Genomic DNA, 22,396 nt, shown 5'->3' on the forward strand with positions numbered 1-22,396 from the left:
CTTGGGGAAATTCTCCTTTATTATTTGTTCAAATAATTTTTCAACTGGTGGTTGTGCCTTTCCCCCTTCTGGTACCCCTATAATTCGGATGTTGGAACGTTTAAAGATGTCCTGGAGGTTCCTAAGCTTCTCCTCATTTTTCTGAATTCTTATTTCTTCATTCCTTTCTGTTTGATCATTTTTTTCTTCCGTCTGGTTCTCTCCCTTGATTTGAGTCCCAATTTTCTTTCCATTACTATTGGTATTTTTTGTATCAGCATTCATTTCAATTAATTTAGCTTCCATATGTTTCTCTAATTTGTGACTAAAATCCACCAGTTCTGTAAGGATCTTTATAACCAGTGTTTTGAACTGTGCATCTGAAAGACTGGCTATTTCTTCATCACTTAGGTCTATCGGTTCTGGGGCTCTGAGTTGTTCTAGAGCCATTTTTAGTTTATTCGTGCTGTTAAGTGAGCGGAACGGAGCCTTAGTTGTTTACCAGGACGGGGCGACCCAGGTCGCTGGTTTGTGACGCTGTGTGTGGGGGCGGGGTCAGAGAGGGAGCAATGGCGTTCCTCTCCGCTAGCCCAGCGCATCCAGACACTCAAACGCCTCGGGCTTGCTTATCCGATCCTAATTTTGCGAGCCTGCTGCACCGCGCGGGTTTCCCTTCTCACTGGTTTCTCCGCAGGTAAATGCGCGCGACCGACCGACCCACCGCGCCTCTTCCGTGTGCGCTCCGGCAGCCAGCTCGCTGGCGATCAGCACCCTCGGTTGCCAGCGCGCTCCGCGCACCACCCCGGGAATTTTTTCTTGCTAACCTGCTCCTCTGCTGGCCTCGCTCCTCGTACCGATCCAGCCGAGTATCTAGTTGTCCTTTGGACTCCGTATTGTCGATTTTCCGTGTGGCTTGGTTGTGACTGCTGTTAAAAATAGTTGTTCTTAGATTTGGTTGTGCACAGAGGCGAGGTGGACCCTCCACCTACTTCTCCATCTTGGCGGAAGTCTCCCTTTTTTAAATTAATAGATTGTCCTTATACAGGAAGGAAAAAATGCTGATCACATGGACCTGGAGTTTCCGGTTTTTGTCACACTCATTCCCCTTTGCAAATGAATCAACTGGCATTCAGGTTTTATCATCCCATTTGTAAGTACCAGCCCTAAGAAGTGATGCTCTTTGGGTTGACACTTTCAGGAGGTCCTTGGTTAGAAGGCCTCTCAGTCTGGTTGGGTGACTCATTCAACCCCATTTGCCCAAGACTATCATGGTTTTAGCGCTAAAAATCCCACAGCTTGGGAACCCCCACTATCTCTGGAAAACCAGACCAGATTGCTGACTGCCTCAGTTTTTAAAACTAAAAGTTTTAGATCTCAGGAAGCCACTGGGCCAGGAAAACTGGGATAGTTCATTACCCTATAGCCTAGCCACTTGCTGAGAAAAACCCAACATCACCAAGTAGTTGAGAAAAAGCCAAAGTGCTTTAGAAATTACTGTATTGGCCAAATTCAAGTTTTATATCTAGTTTTAGAGGGACCTTTAAGCTGTTACTATCTTATGACTTCTGGATATTACACCACAATATAATCCATGACTATTTTATTTTACAGCTCTTATACCTAAGATATTTATTTTACAGGAGGCAAGCTTTATACTAATACACAGGAGTTAAGATACTTGTTTTATTCTTGGACCACATACAAAATGTAGTACCTTCCTGGCTGAGGATAGTCCGGGTTCTCAATTTTAGATCCCAAAGCCATTTTTCAGTTGCTACATGGTGGTGCAATATGGCCTAGAAGAAATTTTGCAAATGGAGAGCTCCCTAGCTATATTTGCTACTGTACCCTTCCCTCCACCACCCAAAGTAATAGGAACAGAGTATGTTTGAGAGACAGAAAAACATCCAAAGAATGCCCACCCACAATTAGTTTTTGTTCTCCCTTTCTTCCAATTAGCAGTAATTCTATATTAATTTTCCTGTCCCATTTCACTTATCTTTGCTCTGGCATTCAACCTAGATGACCACACTTATTTCTCCAGGCTTTTCTTCTCCACAATACCTCTCTTTCCTGGTTGCGCTTCTACTTTAAACCTTTCTCTATACCCAACCTCTAACTGCTGGGATTTGTCCAGGCTAACTTCCAGGGTCTCTCTCTTCCCTTTATAAAGCTGCACTGCCCAACATACAGCCATTAGTCACAGGTGACCATTGAGCAATAAAAATGTAGCTAGTCTGAATCGACTACATTGCACTAGATTTCTAAAACTTAGGATGGGAAAAGATAAAAATGTTGTATTTATATTGATTAAATGATGGAATGATAATTATATAATCCATTGGGGTACAGAAGATATTAAAATTAATTTATCTGTTTCTTCTGACTTTTTAAATGCAACTACCAGAAAATATAAATTTCTGTATGTGGGTCATATTGTATTTCTATTGGACAATGCTGCCAGAAAGCCTCTTCTTATGTGGCCTAAACAATCCTCGCAAGCCTTTAGATTGATAAATCCAAGTGTGTATTTCTGACTCTGAATGCAGGGCTTGCACATTCATTTGACTTTTTAAAAATATATCTCCACTTGGACATCTCACAAATTTCTCACACATGTTTTATTTGAATCTTGATTATTTTCCTTTAACTTGCCTCTCTTTAATTTACCTTACTGTACCCAAGGCTATCTTCCTAAAAGATGCTACAAAACTGATTTTGAAGCTGGAGCAAGGTGCCACAAACGGTCTTTAGAAGCTGGAAAAGGCAAGAAACAAATTCTCCCTCAGAGACTCCAGATAAAACCAGCTTTGCTTACACCTTGATTTTAGACTTGTCAGAGTAATTTTGGACTTCTGCCTTTGAAACTGCAAGAGAATGAATTTGTGTTACTTTAAGCCACTATATTTGTGATAAAAAATTTATAGCACTAATAGGAAACCAATAAAAATAAAAGTACCACCCTTATCCAACTGCCCCAAGACAACCATTATCAAATCCTGTCATGTCTGCCTCTGATTATATTTTAGGCCAATCAATTTCTCCCTGTGTCCATTGCTACAACATTAGGCTAGCTATATTGTATCAACAACCTAACTAGTCTTCCCTTGGAATGAGTTAAAAATGTCTGCAAAGTCTTTGTCAATCTTCCCATCAAGAGGTAGAGTCTATTTCTCCTCTCCTTGAACTGGAGAATAATACTGAGCTGCTTTGACCTATAGAACACAGTGGAAGTAAGTAATTGTGTGTAACTTCCAGGACTGGGACCTAACTGAGATTTAGCTTCTGCTTTCACATGCATGGACTGTTCCCCTTGGAAGCCAACCACTCAGTAAGATCACTAATTAGCTCTGAGAAAGTCCAAGGAAGCATAGGAAAAGAAGCTACATGAAGAAACACCAAAGTGTCAGATTTGTGAGTAAAGCTTTCTTGAATCTTCTAGCCTAGCCAAGCCAGCAGCTGAAAACAACTGAGCAAAAGACCCAGCTATCTAGCTAAACTTTGCCTGAATTCTTGACCCATAGAAACACGACCAAATACAACGATTGTCATTTTAACTGCCTAAGTTTGGAGTAGTTTGTTACACAGTGATAGGTAACTGAAACACTTCTTTCCCACTCACACACCTGCTCTACCTCACCTGACAGGACACATAACAGCCCATGCAGTCCTTTTACAGTTATTCTAAGGGTCACTCCCTTGCTTCCCATAGCACTTAGAAGAAACGTGAACCTCCATCCTCTGTCACTCTTCCCATTGATCCCTGGAGCCCAGCCAAAGAGACATCACACACTTCTCTGGATATTTATGGTCTAACAGCTATTCAATTACAAATGCACTTATGAATTCAATTTCTCTTTCTGCAGCACAGATGATGTGCAGACACTGAGCTAAGTGCTAAGGACACAGTGGGAACCAATAGGCACAGGAGATAGACACAAAGCAAGAAAAGAAACAATGCTTTTAAATATCATAAATTGTGACAGATGCTGTAATAAAAAGCACACCTGTGCATATATACACACATACACATGATGGTGTAATAAGATGTACCCAAGTTAAGTATGGTGGTTAGAGAAGGCTTCTCTGAGCAGATGATAACCAGACCTTGACAGGCCTGACTAAAGGGAAAGAAGCTCCACATCATTACTTCTAAACCAGGCTCTATGTTTCTAGATGCAAAGCCCGGAATCATTGTCTAAGACAGTCCACTCAACTTCCCTTGCTTCTAGAGTCACAGCCATCCTGGCTCCATTTATTTTGCTAGTATACCTTGTTCATTTTCCTCTCCCCCATGTACTGCCTTGCTGCATAAACTCATGATCTTTAGCCACACATCCCAGACACCACAACCATCCTAGAGGGCCCCGCTCTCAGGTAATCATGTCCTGGCCTCTTGTGCCACCTCAGTGCCAGCATGAGCATTAACACAAGCACTGGCAAGGCCAAACTCCAATGACCTTTCAATTCTGTTGGGCAGAGATTATTTACAAATACCATATTTACGGAGAAAGGTAGGGATCCCTTATTTTTGCTCTATTCCTTTTATTTATTAATGAACAGTACAATATAACTTTTAACTAAATTTGTAACCAGAGGTCTCTGGTTTTATTTAGTTGTGGTGGGAAAAGCAGCAGGAACTCACTAGCATCAAAGTCACTTGGGGACAGTTTTGCAGTGGGTGCCCTGGACCCTCTAATGCTGGCTCCTTGGTACACAGAAGAGCATCTTCCCTAGCACAGAAATAGCAAGTGTGTAAGGGAGATTTTCAGCTGGGAAAGACATTGTGTTACTCATCGCCAGCATCTGTTCCTGTCAGATACTCATGGCACTGTATTCCAGGATTGGCACAGGGAGGTCACTGGGAAACCATTTTGCATAAACCATGATTCTGGGAATTCACATGATATAATTTCAGGGACACAGAAAGCCCGCCCACTGGCGACTGTTGTGGAGTCTCTATTGTCTACCATTAGAGCCTCCTCTTGGACTGTCTCCAAAAGATGCGTATTAAAGTGTTTATGTCCATGGAAAGGTAGCACACTCTCAGAGATAGAAAATACACTAGACCAGGCAACTGGAAACTCGAATTCTATTTCCACTTCTCCTCCACTATATAGTGTGACTTTGGGCAAGATTCTCAATGTCAGAGAAATCAAGACTTGGCTTCTCCTGTGTAAAACACAGAGACCAATATATGAATCCATCCATTTATCCTTGTATTCAATCTGCCAAAGAAGATTTATCAAGCACCCATTGTATGCCAGCCCCTCTGCCAGGAAGTGTAGGAATGAGAATCATTAGCTTTGAGGGTAATCACCTTGGTGGCAGGGACACACTGCTCACAGGTGAGAGGAATGGTTCGTTATTAGGCAAGTAATCCATAGTTTGAATAGATTTTACAAGCAAAGAAGTTACTTAGAGACAACTCTATGTATGTGACACAATAAAGAACAACAGTGTCCCAGTCAGAACCATGGGGTCACAGCAGGCTGTGGAAAAGAAAGGAAGTCATGAAATAAGGCATTATCATTACTTTATTATTTTACCAAAACTAATGTATCTTAACCCAGGGGTCCAAGGTAAGAAGAGTTCTTGCTGGGGATTTAGGGGTGCAGGGTTTAGGAGTACAGGCTCTGGACTCAGACCTAAGCCCGACATTTCTCGGTGATTTCATTACTTACAAATTATAAGCTATTGGGCACATTGCTTAACCTTTCCATAGATCAGTTGCCTCTTTGTGCCTCTTCTGTGAATTAGATAATACTACACAAGTTAATGTAGGAAAAGCACCTAGCAAAGTTCCTGGCTCAGGGAACAGGCTCAGAAAAAGTCAGAAAGCCCTTCATACTCTCTTCCTGTTTAATTTTCCTGTTGTCAAAGGAGTCCTGTAATTCATAAATAAAGTTGGGTTTTTGTCCCATATAAGAATGCTGGGATTTTAGGAACTGGGATTTATATATTTGATGGCAAATTACAATTTTTCAGATGGATTAAATGTCTGAGTCAAATGACCAGTTTTCTCTAATTCAGTCATTTGAAGTTGTGGAAAGAAAAAGCTACAGCTCCTTATAGCTCATATTAAAATGACTGTTTATCAATTTAAAGGGCACTGATAAGCCAGAGGAAATCAGCTTCTGGAGGAGGACTCAGGAATTTCTGAAACCACAGTTCCTTTAGGTTTTGAAGGGCAAAAGTCTTGGATTGAGAATGATGGTGAAATAAGGAGGTTTGAGTGAATTAAATACCTGCTCACTGCATGAGAGATGAACAGCCTGTCTCCATGCTCTGCTACAGATGCAGAAACTTGGCCCTCCCAGCCTGTTGTCCTCTGCCTGCTGGCTCATTCTTCACAACTTCCTAAATTCTCTCAAATAAGCAACAACCAGCCTTGATTCACATCTTGGCTTTGCCTGAGAATCTCCAAGCCCAGCACAGTAGCAATCATCTCAGGTTGCTTTATAGGTCAGGTAGGGTGACCCTGAGCAAAACACAGGTGGGTGCAGACCTTGGCCTGCACCACCCAAGAAACCCCAAGGCCACCACACCCAGTGGACAGCTACAAACTATGCTGGAGAAGTACCACCTATACCTGCACAGCTGATTCTCCAAGGAAGGTGGAGGCTGGTGGTCAGTGGTCACAGCCAGTTCTTGCAGTTGACTGGCCTGAGTAAATCCCTCCCGTTGACCTACCAATAGCAATCAAGTCTCAAGTACAAGAGGAGGGCATACTCACCCACACAAAGGGTGTACCTCAAGTACTCTGCTTGGGTGATGGGGAGACTGAGCCACTGGACCCTACAGGACACCTACTACACTTGGGCAAACACCAAGACAGGGAGTAATAGCAGCTCTATCTAATACATAGAAACAAACACAGGGAGGCTTCCAAAATGAGCAAAAAACAGGGGCCCAAATGAAAGAACAGATCAAAACTGAAAAAGAACTAAACAGAATGGAGAGAAGCAATCTTATCAGATGCAAAGTTCAAAACACTGGTAATAAGGATGCTCAAGTTAATTAGTGAGGTTCTCAACAGCATAAAAAAGATCCAGACAGAAATGAAGGATGTATTAATTAAAATAAAGAACAATTTACAGGGAAACAATAGTACAGTAGATGAAGCCTAGAATCAAATCCTTATTTGGAACTTAAGGAAGCAACAAATAATCAATCAGAACAACAAAAAGAAAAAGAATAAGAATTTTTTTCAAAATGAGCATAATGGGATAGTGTAAGTAGCCTCTGGGACAACTTCAAAAAGTCCAACATTTGCATCATAGAAGGTCCAGAAAGAGAAAAGAAAGAGCAAGAAAATGGACATCTATTTGAAAAAATAATTAAAGAAAACCTCCCTAATTTGGTGAAGGAAATAGACATGCAAGCCCAGGAAGCACAGAGTTTCAAATAAAATGGATTCAAAGAGTCCCACTCTTAAGACACATCATAATTAAAATGCTAAAGGTTAAAGATAAAGAGAGAATCTTAAAAGTATCAAGAGAAAAGAAGTTAGTTATCTACAGAGGAGATCCCATAAGACTGTCAGCTGATTTCTCAACAGAAACTTTGTAGGCTCGAAGGGATTGAAAATAAACATTCAAAGTCATGAAAAGCAGGGATCTACAGCCAAGATTGCTCTATCCAGCAAAGATATCATTTAGAATCAAAGAGCAGATAAAGAGCATTTCACACAAGAAAAACTAAAGAAGTTTGTTATCATCAAACCATTATTATATGAAATGTTAAATAAACTTATCTAAGAAAAAGAAGATCAAAACTATGAACAATAAAATGGCAAAAAATACATATCTACCAACAATTGAATCTAGAAAACAAACTAAGCAAATAAGAAGAACAGAGACAAAATCATGTACATGGAGAGCATTTTGATGGTTTCCAGATGGGAAAAGGATATGGGGGGGATGAATGAAGAAGTGGGGGGATTAAAAAGTACAACTAGGTAGTTACAGAATAGCCTTGGGGCTATTGGAAATGCCCCAGGAAATGGAGTAGCCAAAGAACCTAGGCATGACCCATGGACATAAACAATGGTGGGGTAATTACCCAAGGGAGTGTGGGGTTCTGGGTGGAGGGAAGCAAAGAGAAAAATTGGGACAACTGCTATTAAGCATAATCAATAAAATATAATAAAAAAGGGTAAAAAGAATTTATTACAAATCACAAGGCTGATGAATTCCAGGCTCATTCTTCACAATGAGATTTAAATCTTTCCCTATAGGTTGCCTTATGTGGAAAGAAAAATCAGAATATCTTTAGGTTTTGGACCAAGGTATACAACCTATTTACTTCCCCAAATAGTATTTTATAAAATATCTATTTTTATCAGTAATTGATGATGGTCTGTCTTTTCTGTTGTTCTAATATAAATTTTTTATTTCTGAAATTCCATTTCTGCTTTTCTAAATGTTCTTAAATGTTTTATGAGTCTTCATAGCATATATTTTATAAAAAATATAGATTGTAGTCTTCTGCCAGGTGTGGCAGAATTCATGGAAGAATGAAAATACATAAGCTTAAATTGTTAATTTTACATTTTATTTCTATAGGATGCTGAGCTTTCTCTTGCCAAAGATATGTTGACAGTTTGGATTTATAACAATGTGTTCAGAAACCTTGAGGTTTTACAACAGAAAATAATGTATCATTAGGCACTCTGAAAGGATAATGAGGCATTTACAACTTCTTGCTCATTTTGATAAAGGTTTCTAGAAATAAACATTAACTTGTATGGACTTGGCATATGGATCATTCATGAAGTAAGGAGAGAATGCACAATATAGTTAGCTGCTTGAATTATTTCTCAATAAATTATTCATGCTTCTAAGTTATCAAACCATTTTCCTTCTCTTACAATATCTGAATTATCCTCCTTTCCACATGACAGGAGTACATTAGCATCAACAAGGACAAAATTAACAAAAAAATAAATAAGTAAAAAGTTGACCAAAGAAGCTATTGTCAAAATGAATAAAACAAAGAAAGAAGTCCTAAATAAGAGAACTGTATCACTCAAGGAAACCAATCCAACTTTGGATCTTTTCTCTTAGGAATTTGAATAGTTCTTTCCTAATGAGATTATAAATAATGTGCTAGGGACTGCAAGTTCTACAAGAGCTACTTTGGATGGTAGGTAGAATGAGACTCACTTCTGGCTGTTGTGGCCAATAAGGAGAAATTTCCTGAGAGATCTCATTCTGAGTGGTAACTCTAGCACATTTGTAAAGGGCCCTGAGATTCTTAATAAGATGCATATTATGGAACCCCTCCTTCCATATCCAATCATTGGAAATTATGTAATTTGTAAGACTTGCAAGCAATGTTTCACTATAGCATTATCTCCACCATGATTAATTATAAATCTTTTAAAAAATCCATAGTAATGGGTTAACATATTGTTTGGCTAAATTATACATTATTAAATAATAAGTCACGGGTGGCAAACACAAGGCCTGTGTGCTGAATTGCAGCACCACCCCCCCCCCCTTGTTTTATCCGGCCTGGCACCTTGTTTCTACCCAGCAGCAGTGTCAAGCTCCTTGCCCCTAGTTAAGGAACAGTTACAGTTAATACAGTCCTAAAATTACATTTGGCCCTTTGAAGGGAACTGTGAGGCTGATGTGGCCCCTGGTAAAGATGATTTTGATGCCCCTGTAATAAATCAAGTGGTTCTGTTAATATCATAACTCCTAATCTGGTCTTTATTTCTGTGAACCTATTAAAACACACGTATAACACTCTGAGAGAGAGATGTGGAAGAAACCATATCATTTTAAGTGATCATTGAGAATAAGCAACTTACTTGGGCGGGAGAATCACAGGAGTGATGGGGAGAAAGAAGTGTGGGACAAAACTGACAAAGAAAGTTTGGGGTCAATTTGAGTGTTGTTTAGTGGGCATGAGAAGCCACTTGTGGCCTTTGAATAGGACATGGTATGATTTTGGCTATTTTAGGGGGAAGATAATTGAGCAGCAACAGGCATGTAGATTGGATTACAAAGGAAGGGGGGAAAGTAGATTTAAGAGAGATGACATTCATAAGACCCTGTTATAGGCCAGATAAAAAGATATGATGCCTAAACCAGTTGTAGCTACTATAATGGAGAAAGTTAAAACCACCTGTGAGACAAAGAATGAGAAAAAAGAGGGAAAAAGGAAGAAAGGAGAAGAGTGATAAACATGTATACACACTAACATTGAGTCAAGTAAGATATACAGGTGGGGATGCTGTAGGCAGGTATATGTGAAAAACCTGAGGTCAGAAATGGAACTATGTAATGAAGACATCCTAGAGAGGGGCTATTTAAAGGCACTAGTTTGGATGAAAATGACAGAAAACATCAGAGGATAATTGAGACAAAAATCTGAAGAATATCTCCAATGCCAAAAATAGTAAAAAGAGGAGCTGGAGGAGGAAAATTATGATGCTGCCATATATAGAGAGTGGAAAAACAAGGGTTGTGTGGTGTCTCTGGAGGCAAAGGGGAGAGAATTTCAAGAGATATCTCAAAATTGTCAAGTGCTCTGGAAGAGATGCAAAATGTTTTAGCTGCTCTGGAAAACAATTAAACATAATCATTACATGACCTAGCAATTTCACTGCCAGGTATAAGCACAGAAGGACTGAAAATTAGTACTTAAATACATGTAAATGCATATTTGTAGCAGTACCATTCACACCAAACAAAAGAGGAAAACGGACCAAATGACCATCAATGGATGAACAAATTATGGACTATCTTCTGTACAAAGTAATATTATTCAGCCATAAAAAGAAATGAAGTAGTGATACATGCTATAATTTGGTGGATGAACCTTGAAGATATTATGCTAAGCAGAAGAAGCCAGTTACAGAAGACCATTTATTATATAATTCCACTTATATGAAATATGCAGAATTGGTAAATGCTCAGAACAGAATGCAGATCTTTGGTTGCCAGGGACTAGGGGGATTGAATGCTTAATGGTTATGAAGGATTTTGCAGGGAGGTTTAAGAAAATATTTTGGAACTACATAGAGATATAGGCTACATATCATTAATGTATTAAATACCACTGATATTTTCACCCCAAATGGTTAATTTTATATTATATGAATTTGATCTCAAATAACAGTTAAAAATTAAAAATAAGTTGCCAAATTCTTCAGAGAATTCAAGTTATCTCAGGACTAAAAAAAAAGCTTAAGGAAATCAGATATTCAATTTACATGACCTTTAAAAGAAAGCAATTTTAGCAAAGTGTGGTTAGAAGCCCTGTCTTGGAGTAGAAGGTGTGAGTTAGTGATTAAGTAGAGCTGTTAAGTAAAGACTAGGCTTTCCAGAAGACTGGCAAAGGAGAGGGAGTGATGTGAAGATAAAACAGCTCTATGGAAATGCATTTTAACCTGGAAAGATCTGAGCATGTTTGAAGGCAGAGAGGAGCATTTGGAGAAGAGGAAACAATTGAAGGTATAGGAGAGAAAGAAGGTGCATATGAGGAAAACAGAAGCAGAAAGCAGCGGGTTCAGGGGCTCAGATGAAGACATGTGTCACAAAGAGAAGGAAGAGTTGGCCTTCCTCTGAGAGGGGAGGGAAAGACTGAAAGGGGGCAGAGATGGAAGAGGAAATTGGGGAAGCCCAAGTTGGATGGTATAAACTTGGGGAAGCCCAAGTTGGATGGTCAGCAGAGAGTAGTGCAAGGCCAACTGCAAAAAAATGTGAGCAGTGGAATAGAGTTTATTGCTTAAGTAAAAGAGGAAGTCTTGGAGTGGTACTCAAGGCAATGAGCAATAAATTAAGGATCAATAATTACAGAGTAGCAATAAGGGCAAGAACCTGTACAGAAGGAGTTGCTGCATTTTCATGAGTGAATGCCTCATCAACCAAGTCCTTGCCATGTCATCCCCACCCATCCTGTTTCCTGGAAACCGTTTCCCTATAAGTGAAGCTTCTCATCTATATCTATTGTTATTGCCTTACTGATTTCAGCCCTTTCTTATAGATACTTGAGTTCTTTTTGAACCTTAAATCTGTAATCCATTGAGGATCCCAGAGCTATGAAAGTTACAAACCAAAAACACGTATCTTCATATCTTCATTTTTATCATTGGGATGAATTTGATCATTTGGGGCCACTGACTACATGAAGAAACCATTCTCTCCACTGAGATTATTCTTCAGACCTTCTGGATGTATCTGTTTAATTGACCTAAATCTACTTTAATGTTCAGTTCATATATGTCTATCTTGAAAAAAAGATACGATCTTTTTAAAATGTTCTTTAGACAGTCTGAATGCAGAGCATGCCTCTGAAATATTCCATGTAGTTGTTTGGCAAAGGGCAAGTCTCATATATTTTCTATGTCTTACTTCATTCATCTGTAAAATGAGGAAAACTGTGCCTATTTAACAGAGTTGCTGTAAAGATCAAATGACTTAGCATAAGAAATGCATTTAGAGTCATACCTGGCACTGAGTTTGAGATAAATAAATGTTGGCTATAATCAGCATTATTAACACAATATTCATTGTATCTGTGACATTTGTTTAGTCATTCCGTAAGTACTCAGTGGCAGGTATTATGTTAAGTACTAGATTCATAGCAATGAACAAGTCAGTCACAATTCCCTTCCCTACCTTTATGGAAAATACAATTTTACTTTACCTAATTGCCAACACCAAAATGGTAAGATTTATTTAGAGTTTGACAAAAATATAGGGGGATTATTATTTTTTGAACTTATTTTTTTCTTTGATTCAGTTTCTGAGTTTTTATTTTTGAATTAATACTTTTCTTCTTTCCCACTTTAAAGAAAATATAATCCAAAGGCCTGGGTAAAAGAGGAAATTTCAGGGAAACCAGGCAAATGAGACTGACGCATGGTCATACTGATAGCAGCTAGACTTTGCTAAAAAGGTCCAAATTAAGAGATTTGGAATACAAAAACAGTCAAGTCTCAGTTATCTGTGTTAACTGGGGTTTATGAGAATGGAAAATGAAAGGAAGAAAATAGTGCATCCCCACTAGCCGTCTTAACTCTCATAGTGGAGGAAAAAAAGAAAAGAGAAGAAAGAAAAGAGCATACACAGACACATGGAGTGAAAGTGATGGGTAGAGAGGAGCTGCAGGAGAAGCTTGGTTGTACTTATTCTGGCCCTTCCTTGGGTCTCTTAGAGAACTACCATTGTTTATAGGTTTGTAACTTCAAAGAAAAGGAGTCGTAGTCGCTGACAATAGAAGCCCAAATTGTCCAATATGATGAAGGGGTTGGTTGGTGATGCCAACCTTTTGTGAAAAGGTTTGCTGCAAAAAGACTGAAAATTAAAGGAACCAACTAATGTTCATAAATAGCATGAGGCAGGAGAAACTGTGTAGACATGGGTGAGGGGCAGGAAAGCCCCATGTCAAATGTTAGGTCCAATTTTCTCATATTGGTAGAAGACACAAAGGACAGTGAGGAAGAGTCCATACCTCCTCTCCTGAACTGTCAGAAAGCTGAAGGGCAGTCACTGGGATCAATGTGGTCAAGGGCAATAAGTGCTGACCAACTGAAAGCTCCCTGCCAATCACAGATATTTTAAAACTGTTGCTTGGAGGACACTCTCAAATTTTTTTAGTCCTATTGACCTTGAAAAGCCCTCAAATATTCATTACTACTCTATCCCAAGGGAAGCTATTTCTTCTTTTAAAGGCTTCCCTAGTTGGTTGTGTTCACCATTCTTTGGAGACTGGGAATTGCCAAAAGCATTAAGATGTCATCTTTGTCAGCATTTGAAATTTCTCTGCTCATGTGTAAGTCCATTGATATGTCAAATTCTGAAATTGTACATGGGGCATTACTTAAAGAGCTTTTTATGGGAGAATTAATCCTTCTTTACATGATACAGAAAGAAGAGCAAGTGCTAACGAAATCTATTTTCTGTTAAAGAAATCACTATACTTTGATGACCATATGCAGTATTTGCTTTTTGACTGTTTCTACCTCTTACTTTATTAAAAAAGATAGAAGCAATTCTGCAAATAAAAATATCAGTCCCTGCTGTGGACTCCAGAAGGACAGAGGCTCTCATGTTGTTGTTGTGATTGTTTTGTTTTAAGGTGGCAGCCCTGGCAGGTATCTTGAGGGTTTCTCCTTCTGTTGAGAGGGGACAGAAAAAAGACAAAAACTCTGGAAATTGGCTCCGGCCACATTTGAAAAGTGCTTCCTATTTATCTATGTCATACTTTGAGACACCACTTGACTTTGCCTGAATAAACAATTACTAGTAAGTTGAGGGCCAAACGGCATCAACTGTGTGGCCCAAGGGGAGTTGTCACCTTGGTATTTGTCACAAATCAAGGCCAGTCCACAGAGCCCAACAGTCCACAGGTGTCTGCCTAATGTGGGTAGATTAGAGGACATGGTTGGCTGGGAGGATAAGGGTCTTCTCTGCTATTTTTTCCCTGCACATGCTCAGACTTCTGCCTTAAAAATTTGGGTGAAGACTGTGTATTTTGATTGACCCATGTGCCATGTAAGAAAGAACTGAATAAATGGCACATCTAATCCCTGTTCTTTTGCTACCTGATTTTTGAGGATTGAGACAAAAAACTAAATGGAGACAGTCCATGGTCTGTATTGAAGATTGTGTTCTGTTACCATTGGAGTGCTTTTTTGTTTGTTTGTTTCACTCAGAAATGAGAATCAGATTCTTTCAGAGTGGTTTAGGGGATACTTGTATTTAGAAATCTTGTGAAGTTTTCATAAGGCTGTTTCCAAAGGTTCTATTTATGAAGAAAGTTTTTTAAAAGTGCCATGACAACACAGGACTTGTCCACCTACATAAAATTTCTCCAGGATTATCCCTCAGTTGGTTTTGTTTCTCAAAGTTTCTAATCAATTTTAATTCTTTTTATGTTGTTTCATTTCTGATGAAGACAGCCACACTAACTGGTAAAGCCCATTATGACCAGGCATCTCCACGTGCCAGATAAGACAGGATTTCAAAATAGAGGTTAACACCCCAATATCTACACTTAGAATTCACTTGCATTTGATTTATGATAATAATAAAAGATATGAGATTAGAAGCATATCAGAGGACACAGAAAAATACGCATTCTATCACATGATCTTATGCCATCAAGGACACTAGGTGAAAATTCACATCTGGTCATGCTACATTCCTCTCACTTGCAAAGCACCCAGCGGCCGCTGGGAAGCTAGCTGTGGACAGAACCCTGGACCTAGGGAATCGCTGCGGATCTGCATACCGAGGTCGACACTTGACCAGCTCTGTGACCTGAGGGCTACCTCCTGACTTCCATCAGTCTCAGTTTCATGACTCATACATACAACAGGAATAACTCCATCTGCTTCCAGACAGTGTTGTGAAAATTAAGTCCAAACAATACCTATCAAAATAAATTTTAATTTTATTTTTAAGAATACAGATGTAAGGTATTTTCCCTATACTCTAGGACTGTAAAGATGAATAGAATAAGGTCTGAAGTAGAGAAACTGATGGCTTGGGAGATAATCACATTTGAAGCCCTCATGCTGTTTCCATAAGGTTCTTTCTCCAAAGGTTCTATTCATGAGCAAAGTTTTTTAAAAGTGCCATGACAACACAAGACTTGTCCTTTCTATCTTTTTTTTTTTGCTCAGTTCTGCGTTCATTTTTTTTTTTTAACTTCTAAACACTTTTTATTTTCCTTTCTCAGGTTATAGTCTTTACAGAATAGGAAAGCACTGGTTCCATTGTAAATGTCAGCAGTGACCACATAAAATCAGAAGGCTCAGATCCAACTCCCAGTTCTGCCACTTGCTGACAGATGGTGACATTGGCTGAATGACACAACCCCTCTGAGCCTGAACTACTTGCACATCTGCAAAGTAGGAACCAGATCATCAACGGCACAGGTAGGCTATGAGCATCAGAGAATGGATGTATATGTGAGAGCATCTAACATGATTCCCTAACATGAGGTAGGTGCTCAGTGAATGACTCTTTCCATCTCTCTTTCAAATATATACAAATGTTCCACCAGACACCATAGGACACCTGTTTAATCGGTAGCTGTTTGCTACCTGTGGCTATTAAGCGCCTAAAATTTGACTAATCTATATTGAGATGTGCTGGGAGAACAACATAGGCACTGAATTTCAGAGATTCAATATACAGAGGAGAATATAAAAGTATTTCATTAATAATGTTCACATTGATTACTTGTAGACCTTAGAGAAATTATATATTATACATTTGTTGGGTTTTATATATAGATTGGGTCAGATTTATTATATATAAGTATACAGAATATCTATATCTATGAAATTTAATCCAATATGTGTATATTGGACGTGCATATGTGTGTATAAAATAAATAATACATACATTGGGTATATATATGTTAAATACATATATATGGTTAAATAATATATATTATTAAAATTTACTCATCTGTCTTATTAATGTTACTGTATGGAAACTTAAAATTATATTTGTGGTTCATATTTTTCTATTGTATTATACTGCTGCAAATATGAAATGTTGAGTTTCTGCAAGCCAAAAAAACCAAACTGGTTTCAGTTATCTAGACTTTCTAAAGGATCAGTTGTTTTCCCCCAAGCATTTCAATTAAAATTAATCTTCAAAATAGGGTTTTATTAGATTCTGATCCACAAAACAATCTGTTATCTACTTAAATTAATGAATCAAAGGATGTTTTTATCTATATTTGAACAGTATCCTGGAGCTAAGAATCATAAACATAACAATTTAGGCATGTGTCAAAATATAATAGCCTAATACCCTATTCTAGGCTCAGTTTTTGGATCTGTACCATAATTTTTGAGATATACAGTTTCCCTAATTTGTGTGACAGTTAAATGGATACCAATTTTCCTTAATAGTAACTTGGGAGGCTTTTGCCATGAAAAGTGGTACTTCACAGGCTTTTGAAATTATCAACTTGTTAAATCAGCACATGTTAAGTATCTACAGCTTTAAACTCCTCATATTTTTATGGCCACATTCAAAGCACAGATTGGTTCTCCACTAAAATGGTTGTAAAACATATTTCATGTGATCAAGATCAATATCATTGACCAGCTCGACAGACTCCAACCCACTCCTAGTCAGTGTGATAAGATCTTGAGACAAGGCAATTAATTATCCCATAAGTTGGTTTCTCTCACTCTCAGAGATGCTTTAAACAAATGAAGTCAAGTCACCTGCATGCAGAATGTCAGGCACCTTGGAGGTTGGATGATATAGTGGCCAAAACAAACAAAGATGACTTGAATTGTTGGCTCAGGGTTGATAAAAATGGGAGGTTATCTCAGTAACAAATGTGCAAAAACATTTTTGTCTGGAATGTGTGAAATCAGAAAAGATGGAAAAATGTACAGAGATGATAACAACTCACTTTAGTACTTCAGTTAGGAACAGAAAATGGTTCTCTATCTATGCGTCTGCTTTTGTTTTATTTGTTCCATTGTTTGAATTTTTTGATCCCACAGATAAGTGGAATCATACAGTATTTGTCTTTCTCTGCCTGACTTATTTCACTTAGCATAATATCTTCTACGTCCCTCCATGTTGTTGCACATGGCAAGCTTTCAATCTTTTTCATTGCTGAGTATCAGTTCATTGCTGAGTAATAGTTCACATTCTCTTTATCCATTCATCTATCCAGGTGATTTTTGTGATACCCCTCTGTTAGCACTGGGTTAGGGATAATATTTTATTTTAAAATTTTGAGTACCCCACAATGGCATATGGGCTAGGGTGGGCTTTCATTGCCATTATACAGATGAGAAACTGAAGCTCAAAGGAGTTAGGAGTTTAACACCCCTGGTGTAGATGATACTAAGGGGGTTCTGGAGTGACCTAAGTTGGGATCTAATTACACATTTAGGACTTATAAGTTGCACCTCTGAAAAGTCACCTCTGAAAGAATTTTAGGACTCTATAAATGTAACTACTCCTTAACTATTAAGCAGTTGAACTTACATTCAGTCCTTTGAAGGCAACCACAAGGCTGATGTAACCCCCTGTGAAAATGAGTTTGACACCCCTGATCTATACTGACTCAGCTAAATGTCCCAGAGCACGTACACTTATAGTAACAGAGGAACATCCAGATGCTGAGTTTGAGCCTCTAGGCCCACCATTCTGTAACAAATGGAACCCTGGGCCTCTGGAATTAAAAGTGGTGATCCCCCTGAGGGTCAACACACAACTAGCAGCAAATTTATATTGGCTTATGAGCAATGGATGACATGTATTATGTTTTTATTTAAAACATTAAAAACAAAACAAGTGTTTCTCCCAAGTTTTTTCTCTTCTAATTGCTCCTTTTATTTTATTTTTGGAACTATTTCTATGCTGATTCTTGAAACCAGATTAGGAGCCAAAATTATGTGTTTAGAGTGATAATAATCAACCAATTTAAGTAAGCCTTAAATTTAGCTTTTTCAAGTTCTGTCACAACTTTCTGTACTCATTTTATTTTTTTAGGGATTTTAACTAACAAAAAGACAGGACAAAAGGGGGGATATTTGTATTTAATTTAACCAACTCAGAAACTAGTCAGAACACTATGCACTGACTTACAGTTAAAAAGTATAAATTGTTCCTAATTAACTTCTAAATAATGCCATATCTTTTGGTGTCTATTAAGCAGACACATAGAAATAGAAAACTCTTTTCTTGGAAGTATAGTCAGTGTTTCACATATAGTGAGTAGGCACCGGAGCATTGGGGATGGTCATGATTCAAGTTCACTTGTAGTCCTGAATTCTCTACAGATTGTAGAAGGGATGAAATCTGGTCATGCAGAGAAGGCATACAGAATTGGGTTGTCTCAATTTCCCCAGTTCATTCACTGAGCATTTATTATAGGCCTGGTTTTGATGATATAATGATGAGAAATAACTGGCATTTTCTCTCACCTGGTGTTGAACACTGTTCTGAATATTTGGCATATGTTTACTTATTGAATCCTTATACTTTATCTATGAAGTTGACACTGTTATGAAGCCATTTTACAGCTGAAGTAACTAGAGCAGAGGCAGTAGGTGCAGCACTGGAAATCATTCCAGAGTCTGGCCCAAGGCAGCGTCCTTAGCCTCCAAGTGTGGAAGCCAAGGGTGCAGAGCTGAGATGGGAGTGGCACAAATAAATCAGACAGTTAAAGTTTAGTGCTGTGATGGAGGGGGTCAGGCAGGGTTCTGTGAGGAACGTGGAGTGAAAAAAACACCTCAGTAGCCAAGGGGACACTCAGAGAGGTATCCCTGAAGAAATCTTGCCAGGTCCAGAAGTAAAGCTATGTTGGTGGGTGGCAGCCATGGGGCAGCGAGGGCCGAAATGGAGGGGGCATAATCCAGACAGAGGGGCAGTAGGCATAAACAGGAGGGAGCGCTTGGCCAATTCGAGAAACCACAAATGGTTTGCCTTAGGCAGTGCGGAAGCCCAGGGTTCCATGTAGGGAGAGTTGTAAAAGGAGTCATTCATTCCTCTCAGGCATTTATTCAAAAGATATTTACTGAACATCATGCTCTATGCTAGTGCTGCAGATAGAGTGGTGGACACAGCAGACAGGAAGGAAAATGGAAGGAATGAAAGAAGGAAGGAAGAGAGAGAGGAAGGGAGGGAGGGAGGGAGGGACTGTATTCTTGCCTTCAGGGAGTTTACAGTCTTATCAGGGAGCCAGACTTTAAACACCTAAACAAGGAAGTAAATTACAAACTGAGAAGCAGTTACAAAGGAACAGAATTGATGCTAGAGTGAGACTAGCAGGGGTGACCCTTCTTTAGAACAAGGACTAGGGACAGTTCTTGCAGGAGGTAACATTTCAGCAGACCAAGGCACTTAAAGGTGAAAAAAAAATCAGACTTGAGGGAAGGCTGCAGAAAGCAGCGAGGCTAGACCATGAAGGACCTTATCAGACATATAGAGAAAGACTCAAGATTTATCCTGAGGGCTGGGTGTGATGATGAGGAAGCAAGGGCCCATGAAGCAGAGGTGAAGTGATCAGACTTGCATTTGAGAAATAACCTCAGTTTGGGAGCAAGGAAGCAGGATTCACGCCCACAGCCTATGGGCCCCTACAACTCTCCCTTCTGTTACATTGTTACAAAGCATCTCCTGCCTCGTTCACCAGGCCCAGATGCCTGGGTCACCAGTATTTAAATTCTACAGTTTCTCAGAGTGTGGACTCCCACACTCAGAGTCTCTGGCTGCCAAACTGGAATTCAAATTTAATTCCCTCATGTTCTTACTTCCTAGCCTGATGTCATCGAGTTCTTTAACTGATGTCAGAATTTTTTTTGTCATAATCTACAGTCATGGAAACTACAGTTTCTTAACTCAGAAATACATATACATATACACACCAAAAAATAAATTGATGGGTTTGTTTGTGTGTTTGTTTGAGCCAGACTGAAAAATGAGGTTAATAAGTCACACAGCAGATAAAGACATCTCTACCCAAGGGGTACAAGGAGTGAAGCAGAGCTTTTCCATGTACCCTTTGAAGCCCTACGTAGAAAGTAAATAAATGAATACATGAAGGAATAAACCACTGAACATTTTGCTGTCTTCCTGCTCACCACCATCTGGCAATGAGGGACAGCAAACGCTATAGAAACAAGCCACAGTTTTGTCCAGACATTTGTTAGTCGAGTTCATCATTACCTTCCTTAGGCTACAAAACCGATTTGTGAACGCATGGTTAGCCCTGCTCCTCTTCATAATGATTCCTCCTCACCCATCAAAACACCAGGGATTAAACTGCTCCCTCATCCACTGCCTGGTGATCTTACCCAGCCCAGGCAGGTACTAGCTTCTGGGCAGCCTATTAAAAATGCAGAAATAGCTTGTGGATCTATAATTAAACCATTAACAATCAGACTTCACAGATTCAGACTATAGACTTCCTGTGTGAAAGGAGGTCACAGGTAGCAGGTCAAAATAAGAGAGACACAACCTTTTATTAGAGAGCTGGTCTCCAGTTATTATGGCTGAGCTGTGCTCCACTGGGATTTCATTTATAGTAAAGAATCCTTCTTTCCAGAACATAGTGATGTGAAGTTAAGCACAGTGTGCTCCCTCCCATCTCTCCTGTTTTGCATATGTTGGGTACCCCACTGTCATCTCTGAGAATACCTTCTCTCTCTTTCTTTGGCTCCACTCTCTGCTCCTGCCCCCAGTCTCTGGTCTCAGTGAGAACACAGCCTCCAGTTCCTTATCCTGTCTCTAGAGGTTCCAAAATGTACTATAGGACAACCCCCAGGCGGATCAAATAAAACAAAAACCCCAAAACTCCTCAGTTTTTCCTTTCCCCCAAACTAACCCGCATTCCCTACCCTTGCACAACAAGAAGACCCTAATTATAAAAACCCCAAGAATCCTTTGTTCATTGCTCAGAATTTGGAAATGTCCCCTCACCCCCTCATTCCCACAACAATACCATTGAGGGGTTATCTGGTGTCTGGTGCTGAGCCCAGTACGATTCTGCGATGCACACTCTATTCTTATCCCTGCTTCACACATGAGGATGTTGGGCTTTAGAGAGTTGAGTGACTTGTCCAAAATCACATAATCATAGATGGTGGAGTACTAATTTGGACCACTTATGTTCCAGCCAAAGCCAAAGCCCTACTCCCATGCTATTCTTCGTCCAAATATTTACCCTGAGATCCAGTCTCACATTCCCTGTTGTCTCCTGAAGATGTCCTCAGGAGCCACCGACTCAATACATCCAAGCCTGACAGTCTACTCCACTCTCCTAGGCCAGACAATTTAGAAGAATCAGGATGCTGAAGTGTGGCTTTCTTCTTTCAAATCACACCTTTCATTTGTTTCTCTCTGTCCTTTCTGTGTTGCTCTAACTCATGCTCTCATCACTTGACCAATGGACAGTAGCTACAGCCACCCAGGTGACACAGCCTCCTGATATGCAAAGTGGCAGGAAGGAAATGGGTGTTTGGAGAGAAAAGCCAGAATCTCAGTCCCATTTCTGCCCATTTCAAGTGAGGGGATCTTGGCCAAGTTCTCACATCTGTAGGAAAGGGGTAATGTCAGCAGCTGCACCACACCGGGAAGTTAGGAGCATTGGAAATAATGCATGTTGAAGTGTACATTGAGATGCATGTACTTAAAAGAGTCCCGCTAAATAATGTAGGTTCTTGCTTGCCTCTTAGTGCCCCAGTTTCCCCCACAGGAGAAGTGGAGGAGGGAGCGCATGCCTCATAGGGTGGTGAGGATATTAAATGAGTCACTATCTGTGGCCCAGGAGAGCAGCACCGGGCACACAGTGAATGCCATGAAAGTATCACTGTCATCACCCAGCATCCCCTGCCCTTTCCATTGTGAGGACACAGAGCACATTCACTTTTGCCTCCCTGTTTGGTACATCATCAACATACATGCTT

The 22,396-nt window shown here is 39.5% G+C and overlaps 1 protein-coding gene across 1 annotated transcript in view; it reads right to left on the reverse strand.

Annotated features, from left to right (window-relative positions):
* The window catches only part of CDH13 (cadherin 13), a 1,059,406-nt gene that overhangs the window by 641,954 nt on the left and 395,056 nt on the right, over positions 1 to 22,396 (reverse strand). The window lies entirely within an intron of this gene.

The sequence above is a fragment of the Artibeus jamaicensis genome, unplaced genomic scaffold (genome assembly GCF_021234435.1).
Source record: "Artibeus jamaicensis isolate MK-2021 breed Jamaican fruit bat unplaced genomic scaffold, CSHL_Jam_final contig_464, whole genome shotgun sequence".
Classification (NCBI taxonomy): domain Eukaryota; kingdom Metazoa; phylum Chordata; class Mammalia; order Chiroptera; family Phyllostomidae; genus Artibeus; species Artibeus jamaicensis.